Below are 12,459 nucleotides of genomic sequence, written 5' to 3'. Positions count from 1 at the left end.
GTGTCGCTTCACCATCCGTCTTCGGAACTTAGCAAACGAATGGCTACACCTCGAGAGCATCGACACCTCCACTTGGCACCTTGAGAGATCCGTGAAGGATTGGTGGATTAACCGTTCCGACATTCACACTGCCAATCGAAAGGCCATGCCATCCCTCGCAATGCTCATTAGTTGGTCCATATGAAACAAGAGGAATGCCCGTGTGTCTCGTCACAAGAGCACTCCGCCACCAATCTTGCTCAACGCCATCAAAGGAAAAGCTCGCCTTTGGATCGCCGCGAGTGCAAAAAAATTGGAGACCATTGTAATGAGGCAAATCTTTTGCCGCCGGTTAAAAAAAAGTGAGATGAAATTTTTGTTCCCGCCGATCCGTCGAGATGTGCTGCTCCACGAGCGCACGATCGATCCACGCATCCTCTCCGTCAGCCGTCCACTGCGATCCTGCGAAGCCGCTCGTGCACTTGTCCCAGAGCCAGAGGAAATCAATGGCGTCCATCCAAGCGCCAGAAACAAACAGCAGCGATGAGCAGGCCGGTACAAGGAGCAGCCCGGAAAGCTGGGGTCCTCCTCCCTCCCCGCCCGCTCGTGCACGCCCTGCCCCGTCCCTCCCTCTGACAGCCTCCCGCTTTCCCTCTCATCAGCCAACAGCTTTTGCACGCGCGCACGCACGCGCGCGCGCGCGCCAGGTTCAGCCAGCCCCTTCGTCGGGTCAGAGGTTAGTTCCGCCCGCCTTCGCCTTTCGGTTTTGTACCGCCGGACGGACGGATCCATCTCGTCGCTGTCAGCCCGGTGGTTTCCTCGACGTCGGTTTCCACGGAAAAGAACCTCCGGCAGTGGCAATGGCGGGCTGCTGCGTCGGGGAAGAAGACAGGCCGTGACTTCAGCCGGTTTCCCTGTGGAGGAAGGAAGGGAGGGAGGAATATGCCGTGCGTGCGTACGTACGCCGGAGGTTCAGTAAAAGATTACATGTGCATGCTTGCTTGAGTTTGACAGTGATCGATGGTCCTGCGGAGAGACATTTGCAGGGATTCGAAGGCAGAAGGAGATGGCTGATGCAAGACAGACAGAGAATATTTCCATGACGAGGTAATTTTGGTCCGCAAGACCTCTGTAGAAACTTCTTTCTTCAGAGCAGTGGTAGTTCTTTAATTTCAGTAAAAGAATTCCGGGATTAGATAGATGTGTATGTGTGTGTGCACAGTGGCGTGTGATGGGATGTGGCGTGCGGTGGGTTAATTAATCAGCTGGGCCTGGGGCGGATGCTTTGTGTCTGCACAGTTTAGGCCAGGAAGAGAAGCTCATCATTTGTCACATCCATCTCAACCCAATTATGTATGATGAGCCTGAATTATGTATGTATTTACACCTTGCTGTGTTTATACATACACCTCTTTCTTCTTCGCCCTCCCAATTTTAGCACCTCTATAACCTTACTTACATTTATGGGATATAGAGAAAATAATTCTATGTGCTTGTGAGGACAAGCTGTGCTGATCAGTGCAGTGCTCCCTGCAGCTGTGCTGGGGTCCTTAACACCGCAAGGAAGCACGCATGCCATGTTCAGGCTTCTGTTTCTTAGAGCAATGCCGAGGCCAAAGTGGCAACTAATCACCACAAGGCACCAAATGCTAACCTGTATCCATTGATGCACCTCAGTGGCCCTCATGCAAACACAGTGCCCCACTGTGCCTGCATTTTTTCCCATATTACATTACTGCAATAATTGAGCCAAAGCAAATGCAGCGGCTCAGCACAAACCCTGAATAATTGGCCATTCTCTGCTGACTGAATAAGTGAGTGAATATGTGTATGTAGCCACTAGCCTTTTTTGCCCTGCGCCATCCACAGTGAAAGATCTCCCCAGCGGCATCGGATCTCCTCATGGCCGGCCTGGCCCTGGCCCTGGACTGGAGGAGGACTGTTGAGGGGCGGCAAGATTCAGAGGCCGTGTCTGTCAGCCAGTGGCGTCGCCCAGCACCACACACAAAGCCACACGCCACCACAGCCACAGCCACAGCCACAGCATGCATGAACACTCACTCACACAACCACAGCCACAGGGAGGGGGGGCAGTGAAAAGAAGAATCAATGGGAAGGGGATGCAGGGCATGGCCATTTAAGGAAGCCTCCTTGACCTAGCTCGCCATGGAACTTCCACCAGGAATGCAGGTCCCATCCGTCAGTGTCAGTATCAGTACTGGCCTGGCCTTGCTTGCTTGCCCACTGGGTAGAGCAGCAGCAGTATGATTGGCCTCTCTCTTCTCTTGCGGTGCAGTGCGGACAGCAGCAGCGGAGGATGGGGAGAACAAGCGTACTGCTGCAATGCTGCTGTGATTGTTTCTCGAGAGAAATGAAAAGAAAAGAAAAGCGCTGCTGTGATTTGAGGTTTCATGCTGTTTTGCAGCACCTTTTTCCTTTCACCCGGGCAAAAGAACTACTCATTGCAAAGCCCCTTTATTCAAGTTTCACCGGCCCAACATGCATGCACGGCGGCCAACAGTTTTTTGGTTTCAGAAAGCCGCTTTCTTTCTTTCTTTCTCTCCATTTTTTCCCTTTTAAATTGCTTGACAAAATGTGTACTTACTGAGGTAAATTCAGAAAATAGTGGAAAAGATCAGTAAACTGTTAATTCTAACAATTTGTGGTTACAAGCTTATGCATCAACAATTGGCGGTTAATTTTGAGACGTGTGTGTGAAGATAAGGATTTATTTTTCTAAGGAGGCTGATTAGAAGTTTTATGCATCACCACAAGTATAAGCGCATGATTTCAAATAACTTGGCTAAACTCCAGATCATGATGGAGAAGGTGGATTATTCATCAGCTTCAGGCTGATTAGAAGTTCCACATCATGATGCATCAACACAAGTGTCATGTCATCGGCAAGAAGAAAAGGAAATTAACAGGATCCTCCAAAAGGAACTGATGACACCTTAATATTATTATTCACAGTAAAGTAAGGAGGCCTTCAAAAAAAATCTGAAGCATCTGCAAAGGGAATTGATGATGCCAAACTTTCCGGAGGAGATCACAATTAAAAAGGCGACATGGAGAAATGGAGCAAAATTAGCAAGAAACGGCAGTTTACGGGCACGGACAAGACACACTAGTAATTAAGAAACTTAACCACAGGAAACTGAATCTAGTGGCACATAGATCACAGGCAGGTAGCCATGACTAACAAACACATGCATCTCGCTGTCAAATCAAAATACCCTTTTCAACAATCCTGGCTGTATATACCTACTTTCTCCATCATGATGTGGAATTATCTTAAAAGAACCACCGTGCATCTACAAACCTGAAGAAGCTGGTGAATGATCCGCCAATGAAGCTGTCCAATTGGTCTCTCTCTGCAATTTCCCACAGCTTTATTGAACTGCAGATCTTGCGAGCAGAAGCTAGCATCCACCAATTGCAGATGCAGTTCAAGAAAGCTGTGGAAGACAGCAAAGAGGGCCACACACATCTCACAAGGAAATTTAGCATCCAAAACTGACTAGGGATGCTAGAGACAAAGGGGAGGAGGCTAGGGTTCTTCACTTGTTTCTTCCTGCTAGGCTTCAGAGCCATACAGACACAGTGTGGGGTTACGGGAGAGCTGCAAGGAGATACTAGCAGGTGGTTCTTCTACCTAGGCTTGGGGGCATGGGTGAGTGTGGGGGGTGGAGGAAGAAGAGGGGAGCCTGAGGGTTTATTTATACCAGCGGGGGTGGGGAGGAGAGATGTGGTTGGTGCATGAGAGGTTAAGGACCCAATCCCAAGAAGAATATAGAGCCTGCCCTCAACACTACTCCAAGCCCCTTCCCCTCCTCATTTTCCTCTCTCTCTCTCTCTCTTCCCCCTCTCTCCTCTCTCTTCTCTCTCTTCACTCTCTCTCATCTCACTTCACTTTCTCTCTCTTCTGGAGGAGGAGGAGGAGTGGTGAAGGGGGAGACTTTTTGGGCAGAACAATCCAACTAATCCAAGGGAGGTTGTAGATGAGGGAGGGGACAAGGCCCAAATACTTTATGTGACACTTGGGGGAGATGAGCCACCGGCCAGGCTGCCTAGCTAGCAAAACCGGGCATTTGCTTTTGTTTTCTTTCTCTTGGTGGCTTGGAGGTGGAGGCACAAAACATGCGTGCTCGGGAGGGACAATGCTTGCTGAAAGCAGGGGAAAGATGGAGCCTTTCTGCATCCATGGCAGTCGATCACAGCTTAATTAACCCAGCAGTTTACAAGTGGGGGGCAGAAAGCAATGACAATTTGCAAATAATTTTGTGCAGGATCCAAAGCAAAGATTGCCTCTTGAATGTTCTAAAATCAGATATGGATTTTCCACGGGACTCGCAATGATCGCACCGGCGGCGAAATTGTCGTCCCTCAAGGGTTGTTAATTTTGCTTTTCGCAAGAAAATCAGACTCGCCAACTCGGCGATCTATATTGGCAATTAACTTTGAGAAATGCTCCCTCTGTAAAGTAATATAAGACGTTTTAGATGACTAAATCTAAAACGTCTTATATTACTTTACAGATGGAGTAGCTGGCTGAACCAGAGTGCAAAGTTTCAGCAGACGGACTGCATGGAGCCCTTTTTCCCTGAAAATTTTAGAATGTATTTAAAAGTTTAAAACAACTCCGAAACTTGTACATATTCATTACGGGTCTGTAAAATTCCGTTCAAAACTATGGTCATTTGTAAGCTACGCAAAAAAAAAGCAAAATCTCAGCCCAACAACAAAAATAAACCGGCCATTTTGATATACATATTTGTATTTTTTTGGTATGCCACATATGAAAATATATTATTATAAAATTTTGCAAGTAGTTAGTATATGTGTATATGAGTGTGCATAATATTGTCTTCTTACAATGTATATGTAATGAATTGAATACGGGCTCCATGGAGCGCGCCCTCCATTAGTCTTTTTCGGTTGAACCATGGCTATTATTTGTATGATCATAGGAGCCAATTTTATATGTGTATTGATTTTCTAACATATTACAAACACAGACGCTCATACATACGCACATACACTCACTCTATAAACACACACACATCACACTCTATCTCTATGAACACCTCCGAGAGACTGAGCCGGCACATCATCTTGAGATTGACGAAGTCGACACACACGTCTTTGTAGTCGACAGGAACGTCTCCTCCCACTGAACACACATCGTAAAGATGCCTGAAATAAATCCAGAAAAATGCAAGCACCAATGTCAAGTTTAGATCTTGAACCCTGGTGAACTAGGGATAGCACTGTTCTCCTAACTATCGCTTATAGCTTACTGTTGCATAGCATATCCTTAATCTAAAGGCATGTGAGCCTATGATTTTTTTTGCAAGCAATATAAATCGTTTAAATACGATTTTAATATTAAAAAACTTGAATAATTTTATTTTATTCTGAACACAACACTCTAAATAATTGATATTACACATGTTCATGCCTTTTGTATGCATGCAGATTTTCATTAAGGAATGACACATTTTGTTCTCTTTGAGGAAAAATAGTAGCCATGCTCTAAAAATATGAATTTCAGATATGTGCATGCGGCATGGATCTTGAGCACTTTTTTTCTTTCTGTGAACTAAAATTGAATTAAACAGAACTATCTTCATGTATAGAACTCAGATCAATTGATATCCGTGAATCTACCAATAGGGAGTCCACGTGCTCAACAAGTGAACTATTTCCTCCTCTTCTTCTACCATTGGTCAGATTATGGTAGACATAGATAAAGCTAACCAATGTTGTGAGGGGGATCAGCCGGCTCTAGTTGGCCAAAAGAATCTGGCAAACGTTTGCTGGGGAGGAACCCCCAGCGAACGCCCTCACAGTCGTTTGGTCAAGATCAAACCATGACAGTTCTGTAAAAAATGTCTTCTCTAGGTAGGCATTGTCATGCAAGTCTGAAGAAATGTCACCTCCCATGACAGTTTTAAGGAAAAAAAAACCTTCTCTTAGAGGAAATTGCCATGCTAGTCTGAAGAAATTGTCACCTCCCTACAACTAAAATTGCCATGAAAAACCTTGCCAACAAGCGAATGGTCGCCAGGTAAGTATCTATAATGCTTGTTTCGCGGAAAATGCACAGGAGCACTGTTGGGGAACATAGTAATTTCAACAGTTTTTCTACGCACACACAGGATCATGGTGATGCATAGCAACGAGAGGGGAGAGTGTGTCCACGTACCCTCGTAGACCGAAAGCGGAAGCGTTAGCACAACGCGGTTGATGTAGTCGTACGTCTTCACGATCCGACCGATCAAGTACCGAACGCACGGCACCTCCGAGTTCAGCACACGTTCAACTCGATGACGTCCCTCGAACTCCGATCCAGCCGAGCTTTGAGGGAGAGTTCCGCCAGCACGACGGCGTGGTGACGATGATGATGTTCTACCGACGCAGGGCTTCGCCTAAGCACCGCTACGATATTATCGAGGTGGATTATGGTGGAGGGGGGCACCGCACACGGCTAAGAGATCCAAGGGATCAATTGTTGTGTCTATGGGGTGCCCCCCTCCTCCGTATATAAAGGGGGGGGGGAGGCGGCGGCCGGAGGAGGCGCGCCCAAGGGGGGGCAATCCTACTCCAAGTAGGTTTTGCCCCCCTTTCCTATTCCAAATAGGAGAAGGGGGAAGGAGGAGGTGGAGAGAAGGAAGGAGAAGGGGGGCCGCCGCCCCCTTCCCTTTCCCAATTCGGATTGGGGTAAGGGGGGCGCCCCCTCCCTTGCTCCTTTCCCCTCCTTTCCACTAAAGCCCATTAAGGCCCATATACCTCCGGGGGGGGGGGGGTTCCGATAACCTCTCGGTGCTCCGGTATTATCCCAATCTCACTCGGAACCATTCCGGTTTCCAAAGTCGTCCAATATATCGATCTTTATGTCTCGACCATTTCGAGACTCCTCGTCATGTCTGTGATCATATCCGGGACCCCGAACTACCTTCGGTACATCAAAACACATAAACTCATAATATAACCGTCATCGAACTTTAAGCATGCGGACCTTACGGGTTCGAGAACTATGTAGACATGACCGAGACACGACTCCGGTCAATAACCAATAGCGGAACCTGGATGCTCATATTGGCTCCCACACATTCTACGAAGATCTTTATCGGTCAAACCGCATAACAACATACGTTGGTCCCTTTGTCATCGGTATGTTACTTGCCCGAGATTCGATCGTCGGTATCTCAATACCTAGTTCAATCTCGTTACCGACAAGTCTCTTTACTCGTTCCGTAATACATCATCCTGCAACTAACTCATTAGTTACAATGCTTGCAAGGCTTATAGTGATGTGCATTACCGAGTGGGCCCAAAGATACCTCTCCGACAATCGGAGTGACAAATCCAAATCTCGAAATACACCAACCCAACAAGTACCTTCGGAGACACCTGTAGAGCACCTTTAGAATCACCCAGTTACGTTGTGACGTTTGGTAGCACACAAAGTGTTCCTTCGGTAAACGGGAGTTGCATAATCTCATAGTCATAGGGACATGTATAAGTCATGAAGAAAGCAATAGCAACATATTAAACGATCAAGTGCTAAGCTAACGGAATGGGTCAAGTCAATCACACATTCTCCTAATGATGTGATCCCGTTAATCAAATGACAACTCTTTGTCTATGGTCAGGAAACATAACCATCTTGGATTAACGAGCTAGTCAAGTAGAGGCATACTAGTGACACTCTGTTTGTCTATGTATTCACACATGTATTATGTTTCCGGTTAATACAATTCTAGCATGAATAATAAACATTTATCATGATATAAGGAAATAAATAATAGCTTTATTATTGCCTCTAGGGAATATTTTCTTCAGTCTCCCACTTGCACTAGAGTCAATAATCTAGATTACACAGTAATGATTCTAACACCCATGGAGTCTTGGTGCTGATCATGTTTTGCTCGTGGAAGAGGCTTGGTCAACGGGTCTGCAACATTCAAATCCGTATGTATTTTGCAAATCTCTATGTCTCCCACTTAGACTTGGTTCCGGATGGAATTGAAGCGTCTCTTGATGTGCTTGGTCCTCTTGTGAAATCTGGATACCTTTGCCAAGGCAATTGCACCAGTATTGTCACAGAAGATTTTCATTGGACCCGATGCACTAGGTATGACACCTAGATCGGATATGAACTCCTTCATCCAGACTCCTTCATTTGCTGCTTCCGAAGCAGCAATGTACTCCGCTTCACACGTAGATCCCGCCACAACGCTTTGTTTAGAACTGCACCAACTGACAGCTCCACCGTTTAATATAAACACGTATCCGATTTGCGATTTAGAATCGTCCGGATCAGTGTCAAAGCTTGCATCAACGTAACCATTTACGATGAGCTCTTTGTCACCTCCATAAACGAGAAACATATCCTTAGTCCTTTTCAGGTATTTCAGGATGTTCTTGACCACTGTCCGGTGATCCACTCCTGGATTACTTTGGTACCTCCCTGCTAAACTAATAGCAAGGCACACATCAGGTCTGGTACACAACATTGCATACATGATAGAGCCTATGGCTGAAGCATAGGGAACATCTTTCATTTTCTCTCTATCGTCTGCAGTGGTCGGGCATTGAGTCTTACTCAACTTCACACCTTGTAACACAGGCAAGAACCCTTTCTTTGCTTGATCCATTTTGAACTTCTTCAAAACTTTGTCAAGGTATGTGCTTTATGAAAGTCCAATTAAGCGTCTTGATCTATCTCTATAGATCTTGATGCCCAATATGTAAGCAGCTTCACCGAGGTCCTTCATTGAAAAACTCTTATTCAAATATCCTTTTATGCTATCCAGAAATTCTATATCATTTCCAATCAATAATATGTCATCCACATATAATATTAGAAATGCTACAGAGCTCCCACTCACTTTCTTGTAAATACAGGCTTCTCCAAAAGTCTGTATAAAACCATATGCTTTGATCACAATATCAAAACGTTTATTCCAACTCCGAGAGGCTTGCACCAGTCCATAAATGGATCGCTGGAGCTTGCACACTTTGTTAGCTCCCTTTGGATCGACAAAACCTTCCGGTTGCATCATATACAACTCTTCTTCCAGAAATCCATTCAGGAATGCAGTTTTGACATCCATTTGCCAAATTTCATAATCATAAAATACGGCAATTGCTAACATGATTCGGACAGACTTAAGCATTGCTACGGGTGAGAAGATCATCGTAGTCAATCCCTTGAACTTGTCGAAAACCTTTTGCAACAAGTCGAGCTTTATAGACAGTAACACTACCGTCAGCGTCAGTCTTCTTCTTGAAGATCCATTTATTCTTGATGGCTTGACGATCATCAGGCAAGTCCACCAAAGTCCATACTTTGTTCTCATACATGGATCCCATCTCGGATTTCATGGCTTCAAGCCATTTTGCGGAATCTGGGCTCACCATCGCTTCTTCATAGTTCGTAGGTTCGTCATGGTCTAGTAACATAACCTCCAGAACAAGATTACCGTACCACTCTGGTGCGGATCTTACTCTGGTTGACCTACGAGGTTCAGTAACAACTTGATCTGAAGTTTCATGATCATCATCATTAACTTCCTCACTAATTGGTGTAGACATCACAGGAACCGGTTTCTGTGATGAACTATTTTCCAATAAGGGAGCAGGTACTGTTACCTCATCAAGTTCTACTTTCCTCCCACTCACTTCTTTCAAGAGAAACTCCTCTAGAAAGGATCCAAATTTAGCAACAAAAGTCTTGCCTTCAGATCTGTGATAGAAGGTGTACCCAACAGTTTCCTTTGGGTATCCTATGAAGACACATTTCTCCGATTTGGGTTCGAGCTTATCAGGTTGAAGCTTTTTCACATAAGCATCGCAGCCCCAAACTTTAAGAAACGACAACTTTGGTTTCTTGCCAAACCATAGTTCATAAGGCGTCGTCTCAATGGATTTCGATGGTGCCCTATTTAACATGAAGGCAGCTGTCTCTAAAGCATAACCCCAAAACGATAGCGGTAAATCAGTAAGAGACATCATAGATCGCACCATATCTAGTAAAGTACGATTACGACGTTCGGACACACCATTACGCTGTGGTGTTTCGGGTGGCGTGAGTTGCGAAACTATTCCGCATTGTTTCAAATGAAGACCAAACTCGTAACTCAAATATTTTCCTCCACGATCAGATCGTAGAAAATTTGTTTTCTTGTTACGATGATTTTCCACTTCACTCTGAAATTCTTTGAACTTTTCAAATATTTCAGACTTATGTTTCATTAAGTAGATATACCCATATCTGTTTAAATCATCTGTGAAGGTGAGAAAATTACGATACCCGCCGCGAGCCTCAACATTCATTGGACCACATACATCTGTATGTATGATTTCCAACAAATCTGTTGCTCGCTCCATAGTTCCGGAGAACGGCGTTTTAGTCATCTTGCCCATGAGGCACGGTTCGCAAGTACCAAGTGATTCATAATCAAGTGGTTCCAAAATTCCATCAGTATGGAGTTTCTTCATACGCTTTACACCGATATGACCTAAACGGCAGTGCCACAAATAAGTTGCACTATCATTATCAACTCTGCATCTTTTGGCCTCAATATTATGAATATGTGTATCACTACTATCGAGATTTAATATAAATAGACCACTCCTCAAGGGTGCATGACCATAAAAGATATTACTCATATAAATAGAACAACCATTATTCTCTGATTTAAATGAATAACCGTCTCGCATCAAACAAGATCCAGATATAATGTTCATGCTTAACGCTGGCACCAAATAACAATTATTTAGGTCTAAAACTAATCCCGAAGGTAGATGTAGAGGTAGCGTGCTGACCGCGATCACATCGACTTTGGAACCATTTCGCACGCGCATCGTCACCTCATCCTTAGCTAATCTTCGCTTAATCTGTAGTCCCTGTTTCGAGTTGCAAATATTAGCAACAGAACCAGTATCAAATACCCAGGTGCTACTGCGAGCATTAGTAAGGTACACATCAATAATATGTATATCACATATACCTTTATTCACCTTGCCGTCCTTCTTATCCGCCAAATACTTGGGGCAGTTCCGCTTCTAGTGACCAGTCTGCTTGCAGTAGAAGCACTCAGGCTTAGGTCCAGACTTGGGTTTCTTCTCTTGAGCAGCAACTTGTTTGATGTTCTTCTTGAAGTTCCCCTTCTTCTTCCCTTTGCCCTTTTTCTTGAAACTGGTGGTCTTATTGACCATCAACACTTGATGCTCCTTCTTGATTTCTACCTCCGCAGCCTTTAGCATTGCGAAGAACTCGGGAATCGTCTTATCCATCCCTTGCATGTTATAGTTCATCACGAAGCTCTTGTAGCTTGGTGGCAGTGATTGAAGAATTTTGTCAATGACGCTATCATCCGGAAGATTAACTCCCAGTTGAATCAAGTGATTGTTATACCCAGACATTCTGAGTATATGCTCACTGACAGAACTATTCTCCTCCATCTTGCAACTGTAGAACTTGTTGGAGACTTCATATCTCTCAATCCGGGCATTTGCTTGAAATATTAACTTCAACTCCTGGAACATCTCATATGCTCCATGACGTTCAAAACGTCGTTGAAGTCCCGGTTCTAAGCCGTAAAGCATGGCACACTGAACTATCGAGTAGTCATCAGCTTTGCTCTGCCAGACGTTCATAACATCTGGTGTTGCTCCTGCAGCAGGTTTGGCACCTAGCGGTGCTTCCAAGACGCAATTCTTCTGTGCAGCAATGAGGATAATCCTCAAGTTACGGACCCAGTCTGTGTAATTGCTACCATCATCTTTCAACTTTGCTTTCTCAAGGAACGCATTAAAATTCAACGGAACAACAGCACGAGCCATCTATCTACAACAAACATAGACATGCAAAATACTATCAGGTACTAAGTTCATGATAAATTTAAGTTCAATTAATCATATTACTTAAGAACTCCCATTTAGATAGACATCCCTCTAATCATCTAAGTGATCACATGATCCAAATCAACTAAACCATGTCCGATCATCACGTGAGATGGAGTAGTTTCAATGGTGAACATCACTATGTTGATCATATCTAGTATATGATTCACGCTCGACCTTTCGGTCTCAGTGTTCCGAGGCCATATATGCATATGCTAGGCTCGTCAAGTTTAACCTGAGTATTTCGCGTGTGCAACTGTTTTGCACCCGTTGTATATGAATGTAGAGCCTATCACACCCGATCATCACGTGGTGTCTCAGCATGAAGAACTTTCGCAACGGTGCATACTCAGAGAGAACACTTTTTTCTTGAAATTTAGTGAGAGATCATCTTATAATGCTACCGTCAATCAAAGCAAGATAAGATGCATAAAAGATAAACATCACATGCAATCAATATAAGTGATATGATATGGCCATAATCATCTTGTGCTTGTGATCTCCATCTCCGAAGCACCATCATGATCACCATCGTCACCGGCGCGACACCTTGATCTCCATCGT

Source organism: Aegilops tauschii, chromosome 7 (genome assembly GCF_002575655.3).
Source record: "Aegilops tauschii subsp. strangulata cultivar AL8/78 chromosome 7, Aet v6.0, whole genome shotgun sequence".
NCBI classification, from domain to species: domain Eukaryota; kingdom Viridiplantae; phylum Streptophyta; class Magnoliopsida; order Poales; family Poaceae; genus Aegilops; species Aegilops tauschii.
Note: the sequence above shows the minus strand (reverse complement) of the source record.